The sequence below is a fragment of the Hyperolius riggenbachi genome, chromosome 9, assembly GCF_040937935.1.
Source record: "Hyperolius riggenbachi isolate aHypRig1 chromosome 9, aHypRig1.pri, whole genome shotgun sequence".
Classification (NCBI taxonomy): domain Eukaryota; kingdom Metazoa; phylum Chordata; class Amphibia; order Anura; family Hyperoliidae; genus Hyperolius; species Hyperolius riggenbachi.
Window position 1 is genome coordinate 107,960,424 of NC_090654.1, and position 7,662 is coordinate 107,968,085.

Sequence of the window (7,662 nt, forward strand, 5' to 3'; positions counted from 1 at the left end):
GCCAAGAACAGAGTTCTGATTATCAGGTGATCTGCAGTATCACCTACAATGGAGATATATACCTGTCTATATGATGATCTGCAGAATCAACAACAATACAGATATATAGATAACTGATGTGTTGGCTAGCAATGCTATATTAACTCCAAGAAGTAACGTGACCTACTCACACTTTAATGCAATCAGTGTAGTGATTGGTGCAATAGTAATTACTGATTGTTTTTCAAATATCTCACCAGAGGAGCTGTTGGCTACTACCAGTACTGTACCTCTCACCAGAGATAAGGGCTCTCTGGTGAGAGTGGAGTGGTCAGACAGATCAGTTAGGCAACAGACAGACAGGTAAGGTAGAGAATCGACAGACAGAGGCAGAACGTATATCAGGCCGGGTTGGCAACTGGATCAGATGGGCAGAGGTACAAAATCAGGAGACAGAGAAAGATCAGTAATCAGGCTAAGTTTGGCAACAGGATCAGATAGGCAAAGGTAGAGAATCACTGAGAGTACGATTGGTCAGAAGTATCCATAGTCTTACACAGATAATCAACATTTTTAGTAATAATAAGCTAGCAAGCCAATTGTAACTTACTGTGAATTCCCAGCTCCTGCTGGTTAGAACACACCAGTGAACTGAGTAAGGTCTGAGCGCTAACATGAATTATTTGTAACAGCAGACAAATTTAAAGTGAAGCAGAATGACGTAATAAGCGGAGGAGACCCCAAAGACACGCCCACCGCCCTCTTCCAATCAGTAGTGGAGAGCGCGTCCTCTGACAACATGCGACCATCCGGTCAGCTGACGCGCCTCCTCCTGGCATAAAGACCCTGTCGGTGAGCACTTGCACGCGCTAATGTCCCCTTGGGAACATCAGAGACACGCATCCTCGCCATGCTAAACACCAGAGTCCTTGGAAAAACAAGCATGCAGGGATCCGTCGAAGTCCGCGGTCGACCCACCATCCACTGCCAGTAACATGTGGCTATTACCCACACACGTCCTCATCGTGCTATACACCAGAGGTGCGGGGAGACTGGGTTGCAGAGAAACACAATCAGCTGCGGTGGTACTGTTATACATTGCAGCTGACATGTCACTATTCATGACATGTCCATATTTGTAGATGCAGTTGCCAGTTGCCATTATATTTGTGCACTAATGATGCTAACATCAGGACAATTATTTTTTTTGATTCACCACCTATCACATTATGTAACCACGTATCACATTATTAACATCTTAACAACAATCACAGTAATCACAGAGAGGTGAGGCAAAAAGCCAGGTCATCATGGCCTACTTCAGGCATAACTTCTCTATTTAACTACACACTTCGCTAGCCTTTGCCATAATGAAAACAAATTACATCATGTTTACACCCCTGTTTTTTGTTTATTCATTAGTAATGTCCTGCATGTTATTAAAATTTGAAGTGTATTATCTAATGAAACCAAAATTAGCGTGTCCATTTATGTGAGGGAAATACAATTTGAGAAGTTATTTCCATGAAGCTAATAAGGTCAGAATGTTATCTTATGAGACTGCAATGTTGTTGTATACTTTGACAAATGGAATTTTATTATCTGAATATATATAGAGACTATTGTCTGTAAAGTTTAATGTCAAATATCAATATTTAGTCATGTCTATTTAATATTTGTTTGTACATGCAACATTATGCTATAGGTATTGAAGTAACGATGGACACATTGTGTATGAACCATTCAATTGTTTTAATTATGAGAACCCGTACAAATGTAAAAGTTATGCTTACTTGCAAGCTAGTTTTTGTAAATTACACCATATACATATTTATCAAAACACTATTTGCGGTATAAAAGTCAAGAAATTTTAACAAATAGCTTTGTATAACCCAAAAAAAATTAGCCTTCTCCAATGCACAATTACAAACTTTCCTTGTTTCACACATAGAAAATTTACACTCCGAATAGGATAGTAACAGTGTGATGTAAACAAGAGCATAATTTTAATTTCTCTAATTGCAACCATCATTTTTCTGTACTCACCTATTCTAATTTTTTAATACACATAACATTGATTGAGAGAGGAAGAACCTTCATGTATGTTAAAATATATATCTGTGTTAATATTATAAAAACTATTTCCCCAGTGTTCAGTTTATTTGGGTCCTTTACGGGTTGCTTACTATCATCCATGATGAAATCCCTGCCAGAGCATTCACTACTTCTTTTGCTATAATGACTCAGGTGTAATGATTTCTAAGCACAGCCAGATTGAAAGCTCAGTTGATACTTTCACCTGGGCTATTAGAAATGTAGATGAAAAGAGAAGACTGAAACTGATAGCTGGGTAGGTGTTTTCACAACATTTTTCACAGACATGCATTGAAACATACATGACATTTTTTACATTTTGGTTCACTCGAAATATACTCCAAAACAACAGTGTACTTATCCGTTAACAGGGCGCATACAGCAGTCGGCGCTGTTTTTCAAAATTTAATTCATACTTACTTCACGTACTAGTGTGCGAATGGAAGCCCCACAGGTGGCGCTAATTGCATTTATACGGAACGTAACAATACATTGTTGAATGTCAACTAATAGATTGTCTTCCAAGTGGTCAAAAATGTCACATAATGGAATTCAAATGAAGGTGGCGGCAATGGTGGCAGCCTCTCTCTGCCCTCTCTGAAGTATAGAACACTGCCAGCTGGGGGGTTAAATGCGTTTCACCCCCACAGTCGTTCGTGGTAAGTAAACAAGCCGCATTCACTACCGCGACGAACAACTCTGGGGGGACACGCATCTCCACGCAGGCTGCCAAGATTGTAACGAATTGTGAGGTCAAAGGGGGAGTCCAAAAGACGAAGGCGGTGGCATCATATGTTACATTGCCGCCACCTTCATTTTAATTCAGTTAAGTTACTGTTTTTGGCCATTTAAAAGACAACCTATTAGTTGACTTTACACTCATGAATGTTACGTTATATTTACATGTAATTATCCGCCAACTGCATGGTTTCCATTCACATATTACTACATGAATTAAGCACCAATTAAATTAGGAACAACAGCCCAAGCTGTCGGATGTGCCCGGCTAACGGTTAAGTATCCAAAACATGTTTCAACAATAACGTATTTAACTTCTATAAACTTTCTATGTTATAATTTCGTTCTCACTTACACTAAATGGTAGTAAGAAGACGGAAGGGTAATTTTCATAACAAAACAAAACGCCCCCATTTAAAACTATATATACGTGAATAAAGTATTTAAATGCACCCTTGAGGTACATAATATGTCATTGTTGACAATTACCTTCATATGTGCATAGTATTGGGGAACATTTATATATATATGCATCACAGTCTCGTAACAGTATGTGCAGGTGAATAATACTGTTAAGTTTTCTTTCAATGTACAGTACACATCCTCATTCTGAACAAGGCATAATGGTTTTTAAACAGCAGAACATTTTCTAAAACATGGTTAACTAACAGGTTAGGTAGATAGTTTAAATTTGTACCAAAAATATTATATAACATTACAGTGAAGCCAAGGTGGGGTCTAACAATGTGATCAGAACACAGATAATGGGTCTGAATATACTGCACAGCCTCTGTTGCTATGCCACACCCCCCTAAGTTCACCCTGCTCTCTGGTAAGGCCCCAGAAATCATTTGCTGAGCTGTGGACACACATCGAGTCTGTCGCAGCAGGCAGATGACTTCGGTTACTGTGAATTTTGTTTCTCCTCTGCCTCATCCATAGCATCAGTCCCTGCCCGCGTTCCTTCCCTACAATCGGCTGAGAGGGAAGGGAAGCCGGCGTGGACCTTGCCTATAGAGGAGATGCGGGTGCAGGCACACTTAAAATCACAGAAGTAGAACAACCGGCTGCGACACACTGTTTGTTGACAGCTTGGCTTACGATTGATGGTGGATTACAATAGCATAGAAGCAACTTAGAGGTGATTAAAATAGCTGCAGAGGGTGTGTAGTATATGCAGATGTAGGCTCTTTTAGCAGATAACACTGTTACAATCCATCCACTGTTCTCTTTAAAGGTAATGGGAACCCATATTGGAATAAAAAGGTCAGGCAATCACCTAAGGAAAGGGAGGCTCTGAGACCCATACAGCTTTCACTCTCCTTTCCTGCTCCTGTTGTTTGTGCTTGCTCCCCTGTAGCGGTATTCAAACTTGTCTGTGAAATAATGTTTTTTGATTTTGAAATTCTTTTGGAGCCAGAATGCTCCCTAAGACGGGTTGCTGTACACTGCGGACTTAAGAGCGCCCTCTAATGACACAATGTCTTTTGCGTAGCATGGAGCCGGCCGTGTTCGGAAGTACTCGGCTCATGAGGTGTATTAAAGTCCTCTACTAGGTGGATTGTAATGTAGGGGCAAGTGCAGCACTGAATGCACCGAGAGAGGAGAGGGAAGGCTTAATAGGACCGAACATTCATTTAGCTTCGGTGAATATCTGAACATATGCTATAGTAATGTTGGTTAATAATAGGTTTCCAAAAAAAAAAAAAAATGGAGGGTGATACGATGATATTGGTTTCGGAAAAGTACTAGGACAAAAATACTCACTGTAGTTCCATCTCGAACACCAACTGCAGGAGACAGTAACGTATGAACCTTTTGTTTTGTGTGTGTGTGTTTGGGGGGGGGGGGGGGGGTGAGGGGGAACATAGCAAATGGACTGTTTTACATATGTATTACATGTGTTTGTGTATTTGTTAGTACATGTTCAAAGTAGTGGTCCTTCAAATTATAACTTTATTATTTTCTTTACATCTTTTTTTAAAGTTGTATATAGGCGACATCTTTTGAAGTCCATTTTAACTTTTTAATTTCTAATTTTAATGAAATTACCAGTTGTAAAATATTAAACCTCAGTTAAAGGAATACTGTAGTGGGTTTGTAGGGAAAAGAGTTGACGTTACCCGTTGGCTTTTAATGTTCGCCCGCTTTAATCCAGTGCCTGCGCCTCCACTCACCGATACTCTGGCAGCGCCTATGGGTCACTTCTGTAATATAAGAATTAAAAGTCTTAAAACAACTGCGCCTGCCTTGCTGTGTCCTTGCTTCCCCTTATGTCACCAGTGTTGCACAGCGCAGGAACAGACCGTACTGTGCCTGTGCATTACGACCCTGGTGCCATCATTTTAATCGAGGACACGGGAATACATGCGCAGTGTTCTTCAAATTTTAAAGTCTGAAATTCACTAAGTGAACCGGAGGCGGGGCAGTAGCTTTGGAGATTGGCTACGCAAGCACAGGATGTCTGCTTTGGAACATTGAAAGGCCCGGGGAACTGCAACTAATTGTACCCTGACCCCATGTACAGTGTCCCTTTAACAATATTACCTTTTTCTCAATTTTTACAAATACCCAGGTAACAGAATTCGGACTCTATTTCCTTACGTATATTTAGTTTGACATTGGTTTGCAATCCTAATTTTCCCCTTTCATTAATCTGAGCATTTCTTTCTGATTTTGTAGGATCTCATATTGAGAATCTCGCATTAGTGACAGCATTAGCAAAGTTCTTTCTGAATATTCAATGTTTTGTTCCACAAATCTGACCTCCCTATTTCTTAGGGCCTGTACCTCATTATGCCAATTACAACTTTGTACATGAACCACATTTCCTTCCTCTGGTTTTTGTGGTGTAGTTAAAGAGGTAAGTGTATGTATGCTGCTATTGTCTTGATTAAAGTCTTGATACTGTAAACTGTCATCACAATTTGAAGGTAAGTCGTCTGTATTTTCTTGACAGTAGCTGTCATTTCCTAGTTCTACACTGTCTGTTGGTCCGGGACTGTTGTAGTGATGTACAACCTTTGTTGTGGATGGGGTTTGAATATTGTCTGTGGTTATTTTTTTATTTTTTTCTACACTGAACACATTATTGCTTTTCAAGTTGTGGTACAGTGTTTTTTTGGGTGGAGTTACCAAATCAATATGTATTTCATTATTTGACACCACATCTGACCCATAATTATTAGCTTTGCATGTTTTGACAGTGTTAGATTCTGCCACTGTTCTGAAATCATTGTGCTGTTCAGTTTCTGTATTTAAGTAATTAGACTGTTTTTCCTGGCATACGGTTGCAAACTGCTTTCTCAAATCTCGCTTGTATGGAATTTTTCGTGGAGTTGTAGCTGTCTCACCATGGACCTCCCTTGAGTTTGATGTGGGAGAACTAATGTCAGTGCTGTGATGTTCGATATGTTTTGTGAAATTCTCATTTTTTTTTTCAATGTTTCTCGCTTTTGGATTCACCTTACCCACACACTGCTCACGATATCTCAAAGGTAGTTCACCTCTACAGCCGTCTTCAGGTGTGGACGATGTTGATGGTATCGGTATGTTTGTTTTTTTCTTAACTTTAGCTGTAATAAATGTATAGAAGAAAATGTAAATACCTCTTTCATGCTACCTTACATTATAAAATGCTCTTACAGGAAAGAAGATATGAATTTAGAAGCTTCTGTAGATGATTCATCCAACGATCAAGTCGGAACATTAAACATTGCACTACAATGCACATCGTACTGATTTCACGAGTCGAAATACTAACAATACTCGCTAACGGATAGTGAATTGGTACATGGTACTGCTAGGATACGGTAAAAGCATGCTGAAGATGATTTGTACAACCATGCTGGACAAGACCGTTCATGTGTAATAACTTTTTATTTATACTGTGTAATTTAGTTCTATTGATTGATATATGTTACAGGATTATTAAACAATTATTATGTGACTCAGATCACTGACGAAGTGTATGTTGCATCCAAATAAAGCAATATTTCCACCTGCTGACAGGTGGTTTTTATCTGGTGACCCTCTTTGTATATGTGGTGGTGTTAACACAGTGTTTTTTGCACCATTGGTCATCTGCACAGTGCATAGTTGTGTCGTTTGTGTTTTGCAATTATAAAACAGTTTTAAATAGACACTAAAGCTAAACAACTATATGATTTAGTGAATTAGTTGTGTACTATGAATAATTACTATACGATTAGCAGCACATAAAATATTATGAATATTTTTACTTTATGTTATATATTTTTTTTCTAACATTGCATCATTCTATAATATGTGTAGATAAGATTACACTCAGCATTCCAAAAGATTCTTTCTGAGCAGTATGTGACGAATGATCTGTCCTCTGGCATAGACAAAGTGAATAGTTAATTTACACATGAGATAATAAAAGTCCTTGGACAGCCCTCTACACGACTTTGAAAGTCGTTGTGGTTAATTGAATTTTTGTACAGAGATAACAATCGGAGTTTGTTAGCTCTGCCTGTACTTGAAAAATTTAGACTGATGTATCTGATCTTAATGTTTTCCTTCTTAGCTGTATTACACATACAAATCATAATATCATAATTTTGTTATCTCATGAAAGTTTCAATAAGGTATGTGAACTTTTTATCTTGTAGGACCTGGCTAGAGCGCAGTGGAGTGTACATTTTGATGTTTCACCAGAGCATGACAGCATGTACAACACTGTAATGGTGCCAAATGGTATGAGAAAGTACTGTATATGCAGTGTACAGATTATTGTTGGATATATTACAAAAAAAATACATTCCTTTTAACAGTAAAGATGTTGGTTTTTGAGCCAAGTAAACTTGGCAGACTTATACGCCTGACGCT